The sequence below is a fragment of the Bactrocera tryoni genome, unplaced genomic scaffold (genome assembly GCF_016617805.1).
Source record: "Bactrocera tryoni isolate S06 unplaced genomic scaffold, CSIRO_BtryS06_freeze2 scaffold_11, whole genome shotgun sequence".
NCBI lineage: Eukaryota > Metazoa > Arthropoda > Insecta > Diptera > Tephritidae > Bactrocera > Bactrocera tryoni.
In genome coordinates this window covers 8,370,865-8,381,867 of record NW_024395824.1, presented here as the reverse complement: position 1 = coordinate 8,381,867, position 11,003 = coordinate 8,370,865, and the positions used below count along the sequence as shown (strand labels likewise).

Below are 11,003 nucleotides of genomic sequence, written 5' to 3'. Positions count from 1 at the left end.
ATTTTACGTTTCCAAGATGATACACGATCAAGAAATTGCTTTTAAAAGACAATTCTCTCACACTTTTTTACGACCCGACTCTGACTTTACGAACTTGAACGCCGTTTTGATTTCAATTTATTCATTCAAGTCGTTGGGTAAGTCGATCAAGTTAAACATCTGTTCACATAGTTTTACAAACAAATTAAATTCAATTGACGGAATATCTCGTTATAATCATCGAATGATATCAAAATGTATGTACAGGATTTTCCAATAAATGTGATATGATTTTAAAAAACTAGCACACTAATTGTTCAGATAATTTAAAGGTTTTTTATTTATTGAAATTTTTTTTGTTGAAATTAACTAATCGATCCGATTTTTTTATAAATAAATACAATTTTGAATTATGAAGATAAAATGATTTTTTTTTATGTTTATTTATTGGGAGTATAATAGTTAAACAAATTAATGAAATGACACGTAAAAAAGAGGTCCTGTACGATGTCCACGATTGCGGCCGCAATTTTGATCTGAAACAAAAATTTGAAAAAGATTATTAATATGTAGGAAAGTCGCTATCGCGCTATGGAAGCTTTGTTTGTTTTGTTGAAATTTGGCAAAGTGGCGTCGGTTTGAACAAACAGTATCGAATTTGACCCTCTTTTGACAGTTTTTCGTAAAAAAATATAGGAAGTCTTAAAAAAAATATAAAAGCTTCCATAGCGCGATAGCGAATGATTTTAAAAATGTTCTCTTCAAATTGGCAGTAGATATCTTCAAAACTCTTCGTTTGTGAGGGGAAACTATTTTGAAAAACACCATTCTGAGAAAAACGCGTTTAAAGATTGGAGTCGCTATGTTCTCCACTCTATTCTCTTTCTACAAGAAACGCTGTAGCGACCGTAATAGTTTGAATTTCGTTTTCAGAACTTGAGAAAATGTTTATTACAGTGTATACTATCTGGTAATGTAGCATAAAAAAAATCGATTTCTCTAAAAATTCTCATTGATCCCTTAATATCATTCAAAAGGCCTCCACGAATTCTTTTGCAAGAACGAATTCGATTAACTCAATTTTCGAGAACTTTTCTACTAAATCAAGTCGTTTGTCATAGACTTCTGGAATATAATGGTTATTCATGAGTAATTTTTGGATTTTCTTCGCACCAGAATGGTTAATTTACCGCACCACAGGGATGAAAGTGAGCCTCATCGAAGAGGATGCTTTTCTTCAAAAACCGCTATCGTTTTCAAGTTATTCCAAGGTAAAATGGCTTCAGTTCCTGAGTGAGAACAATTTTATACTGATGCAACGCAAAAGAAAGTCTTGGAATCGACAAATTGCGGTCTATTTGTTTATATTGCGGTATATTTTCAATACTTCGAGCGGTTCTTTATCTTATTGGCACTTGAACATTGTGTTAAGAAAATGTACTCTCGAAATTTTTAACAATTCGACGAATAGCGAGCAATGGTGCACGATTATTACGACCATAAAATGGTAAAAGCGCATGAAAAGTTGCAATTAGAGAACGATTGTTTTGATAATAAAATTGAATAATATGTAAACGTTGTTCTTACGTATATCACTCCATTATGTAATTGTAAGGATCACTGAATACAAAAAAAAAACAGATCATGACTTAGTTAAAATGGCCGAAACGACACTTAGAAAATCATAGCATACCTTTTGGAAAACCCGTTATATCAATCCATTATATACATATAATCTGTAGCAGCATTTGCTATTCGGTTTCGCTCGAATATAGCCCAACTTCAGTTTTGTTTTGTTATTGTAGTGGTTACCTAAGGCAAGACGAGAATTAAATGATCAAGACTGCATGTAGTGCTCTTCATACTTCAATGCGTTAGAACAGGAAGTACAATAGCGGCTGAAAACTTGTGAGATGGCAATGGCAGTGGACAAAACAGCGTTAACGAAAGCGACGCTAAAAACAAAAATGCCAACAAACAACATCCAGTTTACTGTCTCAATTAAGATGATGACTTATTTTATAAACTATGGGGTCTGTACTGAATAAGTCGTCTTCTTTCTTTTTTCCCCATTTTTCTGTTTTATTTCAGTGCCACTTGTGTTGATGCTTCTCGATTGCGGTTTTGCAAGATTGTTCCATGCAATCGCTTTTGTTTTGTTTTTATGAACATGGTCATTCGTACTTAAATATCAACTTACATGTTATCTTTACGGGTTTATATAAACATATAAAAACGCATATGTGTATGTAAATAATATGAATATGTTCTTCATATGCCACTCCACGGTCTTGAATGTTGTTCATACAGATTTAGGCATGTTTGGGTACCGACGTAATGCACTATTGAAGTTCTTAAGCACTCAGAGTTCTATGATGCGTCCAACAATTCGCTTTTCTCCATAATTGTACTCGATATAGCATAATCAGTAGTTGCCAACTTTTCTGTAAGTGTTTTAAGCATTACATTAAGGGGAGGGGTAAGGTTTTTAAGTTAAAAAAAAGGAATTTTTTTGCGAATTTATTTCTTAAATACGGATTGAGTAATTTTATTCGGACCTTTGGTACATTATTTACCACACTTTTAAAAATATATTGTTATTTTTCATGCAGAAATATTGAAGCATAAGCCGGAAACAGATATGTATGTATTCTCCCATTAACACTTGAGAAAAAGGCCTTTGCGGTGTTCACCATAACTCGGCTGGAAATTATGCGAAAATAAAAAATCAAAAAAAATTAGTGAAATTATAATCAAACCTTCCCCCATCGTTCCCTGATATTTTTTTTTAATTTAAAAATTTGTGGCTGTCATTTAAAGTGAAGAATACTATTTTTCATTTCACCCTTATTGTAAAAAAAATTTGACTTTGAAAAAGTAGATTTGAGAAAAACGCGCCTAAAATTTATAAACTAATTGTCAAAAGTATGCTCAATAATGTACAAAGGGTTTTTTTTAGATTTTATCGTAATACGAGTTTGAAAATGGCGACAGAAGTAGCAAATTATATTCTTAACTTGGACCCAAACACAGAACGGCCTGCAAGATTTCAGACCAATTAAATGAAACAGTATAATACTACCGCGAGCTATATGATGAAGTGGAGGCAAAGAAGACACAGCGATTAATGACTTTGAAATTTATTATTATTATTTTATCATATTTAAAATATTTTTTGTTTATTCCTTTTAACAGTAATCCACATATATGTACATACATATATACTACCATGTAAATTCTCACAGAATGAGTGGATAGATTTACATGTAAAATGGGATCTTTTTTACACGGATTATTTTTTAAATCGGTCCTAATAGTGAGTTTTATATGAAAATCTGATTTTTTTGCACTTTTTTCACGATTAATTTACTATCCCAGTTAACCGTGCAAAAAGGAAATCAGTTGTACAGACAGACACGCGGACATGACTAAATGAACTCAGTACTTCCAACATGTGTTCACCAATATATTCATTAATATAAAATAAAATATCCAAATTTTCCTGATAACGATGGTGCATAAAATCAAAAATTTTCGGCTCAGATCTTCCTCTCGTACCTCGAAAACCCATTGACGTTTTACTTTATATTTATGTACACCTATGTACATATTACTGTGATCAAATTGAGAGGTGAATCTTTAATTTACACTTCGCGTGTTTTCAAATCGGTATTTTTTTTTCCTGTAAGTTGGTAGTACTATTAGTAACATCTATGCTAGACTTCACGTCAAAATATCCATTAGTATTTCAGATACGCGTCGTTTTGTGAGGCTTTAAAAGTGAATTCTTCGGTTTTTACTACTATATGTCTAACTTATTGAACAAAGAAGTGCGATAATGCACCATCTCATACTGAATGGTTATTCCTGATCATTTCGCCACATTTTCAAATAATATCATGCCGCAACCACCGCATTTGCCTGATTTACCTTCGTGTAACTTTTGGCTATTCAGCAAATTCACATGACCACTCCGAGGACACCGTTTTGACTCAATTGAGGATATAAAAGCTAAATTGAATAAGGCTCAGATGGCCGTCACAACGGAGGATTTTTCCAATTGCTATAATGACTGGAAAATTCGTTGGCATAAGTGTATTGCAGCGGGAGGGGATTACTTTGAAGGAGATGAAATGGACAAAATTCACCTTTGAATTTGATCACAGTACCTATATGTAAGTATATTTCAGCTCAACATTTGCATTCGCAGGCAAGTTAGGCAATAGGCTAACTAGGGCGCAAGAATTTTAGGTTGGCATTTTGGAAAATTTTCTTTGCATGGTTTTTTTTTAATTTTATTTAAATAAAATTTAAAATAATTTACAAAATTATTTCATTTATTCTATTTGCATATCTTTATATTACATTTATTATATTTCTTCTGTACGTGTGTATGTCACTGAACTCTTCCTAAACGGCTTGACCGATTTCAATGAAATTTTTTGTGTGTCTGCAGGTGGCTTCTAGAAGGATTTGAATTTACATTTCGGTATAATTTAAATTTATATTTAAATATATTTATAAATTAGTTTAGGTTTCGGAATACTTTATATTAGATCCTAAAGACTGTGCAACTGACGCTGTATAGAATTTTCAATCATATTCCATTCGGATTTCAGTTTGTCCCAACAGATAGTGCTGCGGTCGAATTCAGCAATACTATCGGGTGATTTTTTAGGAGCTTGATAACTTTTTTTTAAAAAAAAACGCATAAAATTTGCAAAATCTCATCGGTTCTTTATTTGAAACGTTAGATTGGTTCATGACATTTACTTTTGAAGATAATTTACTTTAAATGTTGACCGCGGCTGCGTCTTAGGTGGTCCATTCGAAAGTCCACCTTGGGCAACTTTTTCGAGCATTTCGGCCGGAATAGCCCGAATTTCTTCGGAAATGTTGTCTTCCAAAGCTGGAATAGTTGCTGGCTTATTTCTGTAGACTTTAGACTTGACGTAGCCCCACAAAAAATAGTCTAAAGGCGTTAAATCGCATGATCTTGGTGGCCAACTGCCCATGCATCCCGAAAAATGCACTGTTTGCGTGGTTTGTACGCTGGTGGAATCCATTGACCGTATTTTTCAAAGATGCTGCTGGACGCAACGTTACGGTGAATGGCGATCGCTATCGTTCGATGCTAACAAACTTTTTGTTGCCAAAATGGAAGAACTGAACTTGGTTGACATGTGGTTTCAAATAAGATGGCGCTACATGCCACACAGCTCGCGATTCTATGGCCATTTTGAGGGAAAACTTCGGAGAACAATTCATCTCAAGAAATGGACCCGTAAGTTGGCCACCAAGATCATGCGATTAAACGCCTTTAGACTATTTTTTGTGGGGCTACGTCAAGTCTAAAGTCTACAGAAATAAGCCAGCAACTATTCCAGCTTTGGAAGACAACATTTCCGAAGAAATTCGGGCTATTCCGGCCGAAATGCTCGAAAAAGTTGCCCAAAATTGACTTTCCGAATGGACTGACCTAAGACGCAGCCGCGGTCAACATTTAAATGAAATTATCTTCAAAAAGTAAATGTCATGAACCAATCTAACGTTTCAAATAAAGAACCGATGAGATTTTGCAAATTTTATGCGTTTTTTTTTTTAAAAAGTTATCAAGCTCTTAAAAAATCACCCGATATAAATGTACTTACTATACATATGTATTTAAAACCTCGATTCCTTCTTGTGTTATAAAAAATCATGTGTGTGTTAAAATTATATTGGAATATAATTAGTGTTTTTGGAAATATAGTCTGGAATTTAAGTAAGTATTTTATAATAATTTTCTTTCATATGTTCACCTGCATTGGTTAAAATGCGCCCTAATGGTACATATCATTGTGTTTGATTTAAAATGTTTTACATTGGATCCCACAGACCGCGCTATTATCGCTAACAGATGGTATGAAATATTACATTAGGGTCTGATTTGTGTTTTGCAAATTTAGAACAGAATTGAAGTAAGTAATATATTTTATATAATGCAGTGGCAATTACTTCATCAGGCATTGCAGCCACTTTGCTGTGTAATACTATATACCATGTTATAGAAGCATTCAGGCATGGATTTCTAAAGTATTCAAAAAATGAAAAATTGCTATATGAGATGAATGTACGATCGTCTACAAGCATTCACTTGAAAAATCTTGGCTTGTCTGACAAAGATATCAAGTGTAGTTCAAATATTTTTGAACATGCATGTCATAGAATATGCTGAGATATTACAAAATATGGTAAGGGCCAAACATAGCAAGACTTTGTTTATACTTTTTTCTTCAAAATATATATCGTCCCCCTCAAAGTAATCCGTCTTGATCCCAATACACTTGTGACAACGTTTTTTCCAATCCTCAAACAGTTGCCAAAGCCAATTTACGAAATAGCCTTCAATGCGCGTAGCGATTCACATCTAATGTTTTCAATTAACTGAAAACGGTTTCCCCTGAGTAGTCGCTTGAGTTTGTTGAATAGCGAAAAGTCATACGGGGCTCAATCAGGCGAATACGATGGTTACGCTTCGATGTAGGTTATACAAATAGCTTCGCGCAAACGACCCATAATACTCAAGTAGTATTCCTTATTGACAGTGGGAAGTAATTCGATTACACCACACCTAGATAATCGAAGAAAACTGTCAACATAAACTTGATTTCTGACCTGCTTTATCGTGTGATCCTTCTTCGGCTAACCTTTGCCATGATATTCGGCCGATTAATCGACAGTTGCCGAGTTGTAAGCATAGATCTAAGACTCATCGCTATTAATAATATGTTTCATGACATCGTGGTAGTCGGAAATGATTGATTCACAGACGTGCGACGCTGTTTTGAGTAATTTTAGAACCAATCGTGTTTTAACTTTTCTTAGGCCCAAATTATATTTCAAAATGGTTTTCACTGATCCTTCCGATATTCCAACGAAGTTGGCCAGTAAAATCTTTGAGTATTATCGTCGATTATCAAACGCCAACTCCTTTATTTTATTGACGTGCTGATGATCAGTTGATGCCGATGGCCGTCCTGGACGTAAGTTTTCGTGTACGCATTCTCGACGCACTTTGAATAATTTGTGCCAATCAAAAACATTTGCTCGTGACAGATAATTTCACCGAAGTCCTTTTCGAACATTCCGAACGTTTGGGCACCATAAATTTGATGTCGCAGAAATTTTTAAGGTATGAAAAGTGAACTTTCTGAATATGTGATGGTTATTATTGGGAAACGAAAATTAGTGAAATTTTTAGTTTGAATAAAACAACGAAAATTGTTTCATCTATAATCAAAATATGCGTTATTAGAGAGGCAATCCACACGATCTCTATGGCTCACTATTGCATCCCGAAAATTACGGTTCGGTGCGGTTTATAAGCCGGCGGCGTAATTCGGCCGTACTTTTTTCGTGATGATCAAGATCGACACGTTACCGTCAATGGGAATCGCTACCGCTCAAAGATAACCGAATATTTTTGACCTGAATTGAATGATATCAACTTGGACTTGTGGTTCCAACAGGACGGCACCACAAGCCACACAGCGAATGTCACAATCGATTTATTGAAAACCAAGTTTGGCGAACGTGTTATCTCACGAAATGGCCCATCAATTGGCCTCCTCGGTCGTGAAATTTGACGCCATTAGACTATTTCCTGTGAAGCAACGTCAAGTCTATGGTCTATGCAAACAAGCCAGCGACGATTGATGAACTTTGTACGAATATCGAACGTGAATTTATAGCCGTATCGGCCGATTTATGCTTGAAAACCTTCGAAAATTAGGTTTAACGTCTGGACTGGACTTCTGCAAGCGTGTCCGTGGGGGCCATGCAAAATAAATCGAGTTCCATACATAATGGCATCGAATGTACTTTCACAGATATACAAAATTTCGTTGATATCTCAAACTAAATTTACTTTAACTTTCTTTTTTAAACGAATAATAACCAAATAATTAATAACTAAATATTATGATATTTGTTATTTTCTTAGGTTCTTAATAGATCATGAAACGTTGTTCTTTTCTGTCTGCGCCTGCTATTTCTAGTCTTTCCTAGTTGTCGGGCTTCAGTGTTTACGTGATTTTGTAACCTTTTGCTTGTTTCGATGCCGCGTCAATGTATAATGGCGCAGCGTATCCCTATAGTTGAATTGTCCGTATGTCCAAATAGGTTTCAAAGTTTGATTATAGACCATGATTTTATTTGATTTTGTTAAGGGTGATTTCTTGCCGATTAACCAATTTATTTTGTTGTATTTTAGTTTTAGTTCTGAAACTTTTTTTTGTATATGATCCTTCCAATTCAACTATGCATCCCACGTCATACTAAGATATTTCACAAAGATGGAGTACGGAATTACTTCATTTCCAATATGCACGTTTTGTTAGTAGCACTTTTGTTAGTGAAGTTTATATGGATAAATTTCAACTCGTTTAAAGTAATGTACTATTTCTGTGTCCATTCCACAATTTGATTTAGTGAAGATTGCTTTCTGTGCGGCGACTGAACTTCATTTCTGCCGGTCGTAATGGTGAAGGTATCATCTACAAATGTGGGGATTGCGCAGTTTGGCGGCGTAGACATGTCGCTAGTAAACAAAATGTATAAGAGTGGTTCCAGGACACTTCCTAGGGGTACACCTGTTTTTATCGGCCGTAACGTAGCATATGATTGTCCCTGCTTGATTCTGAAGTAGCGGTTGCTCAGTCAAAGTCGACTAGATCGGTTAGATACTCTGGAAAGTGAAGTTTTAATTTATGTAGTGAGCCATGGTGCCATACTATCGAAGGCCTGGAATACGTCAAGAAAAACAGCTGTGCAATTGTGCTTTTTCCCATCGCATCTTCGATTATGTTCGTTAATCGATGAACTTAATCGATTGAGGAATGTTGGGATCTAAATCCAAAATGATGAAATCGTATAAGTCCCTTTTCTTCAATTATGTTCTGAAGTCTTCTATAGTCATACATCTGAAAATAGGCAACAGTGAGATTGGACGATATAACGAGGCCTCATGTGCGCTTTTGCCAGGTTTTTGTACCATAATGATTTCAGATACTCCCTATGACAATGGGAGTTGCTGAGATTTTAGCAAGCGCTTATTATCGTCGTAAGCTTTGCTATTGCTTTTCGCGTTAGATTTTTTATTACATCATCAGTAACCGTCGAAGCCGGGAGCCCTTTTTGGTTTAAATATATTTTTAATGATATTTTCCACTTCTTTATTTGTTGCTGGTTGGATTTCACACACGTATTGCGATTCTTCCACCTGCGGTAAAGTACCATCGAGCGCAACAGGACTCTGAAAAAACTACCGCTTTTTCTTGGTCGCTTTTGGCCCAGGATCCGTTTGGCTTTCTGAGAGGTGTATTCGACAGAATTGGTTTCCTAACATTATTTACAGCTTTCCAAAGGGAATAACATGTATTTTTGTATGGCGTTAATTTAATAATATAATTAGAAATATTGTGGTTTGTAAATTACTTTATTTTGATGCTGAGAAGCTTAGTTAAATTGCTTAATTCTATTTTATATTGAGGTGTAAGTCGCGTGATTTGCCTTTTTTACGTAGTTTTCTCTTTTTCTTTATAAGTCCTAAACCATCGGAAGGATATTTAGTATAAAAGTTTTTTTGTTTAGGAACAATAGTACTTTTCCAAGCCGATTCTTGAATAGTTTTCCTAACTGTATGAACTTCATCTTCTAAAAATATTTTTGAATCTAAACTTTGAAATACTTCCAATCCGTATGTCTATTAGAGCCATTTAGGATTAGATATACTGGCGAATCAACCGAATTTAAGTCCAACCCATTTCCCATGATAATGAAGGTCTTAGATATTTGTCGAGTGATGAAAAGTCGATCAGGTCAAGTAATTTTCTTGTGTCGGGAGGGTGACTGTCTGTCTGTCCGTCCGTCCGTCCATGCAAGCTGTAACTTGAATAAAAGTTTAGATATTTTGAGGAATTTCGGTATGCAGGCTTTTTAGTACAAAAAAGTTGAAGTTCGTAGATAGGCGTAATCAGACCACTGCCAAGCCCACAAATCGCCATTAACCGAAAACATATGAAGTGCCATAACTAAGCACTTAATTAAGATATATAACTCATATTTGGCATAGAAGATCGCAGTAGCCAGGGGCACCAATGAGTAAAAATTTTTAAAAAGTGGGAGTGGCCCCGCCCTCTTATAAGTTTATGTAATATACTTATATCTCCTAAACCACTTAGGCTACAAACACCAAACTCTCTTAGTATTGCGCATTGCAATTTAATGGTGACAGACGGCAGACTTGTGCATTTAGACAGTTGATAGTGAAATTTGTTTATTTATAAAAAAAAAATTGAAAAAAAAATGAATAAGATAAATTATTAATAGAAATTTTGGTATTTTTGGAAAATCAATATAAATTTTACGAAAAAATTCGTTTATTATTAACTATGTTAAAAGATAATAGAGTGGAATTAAAAGTAATAATTGATTGTAATGCGGAAAAAGTGTGCGAAAAAATTAAGAATAATGGAAAAATGGATAGCAAACTGTGCGTTGTTTATTTTCTGCCCTCTAAATATATTAAATTTTTTTTTTGTTGATATACTTGCACATAATTTAATTAGCAATATAAAACTGCTTACCTCTGATGCTGCAAACGCAAAGGAGGTGACACACTTCAAGCGACATCTGTCAAAAAATAGCAAAAATCGGCCATTTTTGAGCAGTGTTGCCTATTCAAATTTGGTAAATTCAGCTAAATGCACGAAATTCTTGTGCATTACAAACTTGCATTAACATGGGTCTAATGCGCAAGTAAATGTAATTTTATATATGTATGTATGTATGTATAAACCTATATCTATCTCGATTAGTTTTAGGTGATACCTACAACCGTTAGGTGAACAAAACTTTAATACTATGTAGCAACTGGTTGCAAGAGTTTATTTAAATAGTGATCACATCAAACTTTCAAAAATTGTGTTCTTCAAATGCAAAATTTTCACAATAAGTACTTAGCAGAATTTGCTCTTGAAGAA

General features: G+C 34.6%; 1 long non-coding RNA gene across 1 annotated transcript; it reads right to left on the bottom strand.

Annotated features, from left to right (window-relative positions):
• Positions 1-483: 483 nt before the first annotated feature.
• LOC120779697 lies at positions 484-1,792 on the bottom strand. Its single transcript, XR_005705718.1, has 3 exons — positions 1,673-1,792; positions 1,567-1,599; positions 484-515 (listed from the first exon to the last, which is right to left on the bottom strand). It is a non-coding gene; the product is annotated as an uncharacterized LOC120779697 (long non-coding RNA).
• Positions 1,793-11,003: the final 9,211 nt, after the last annotated feature.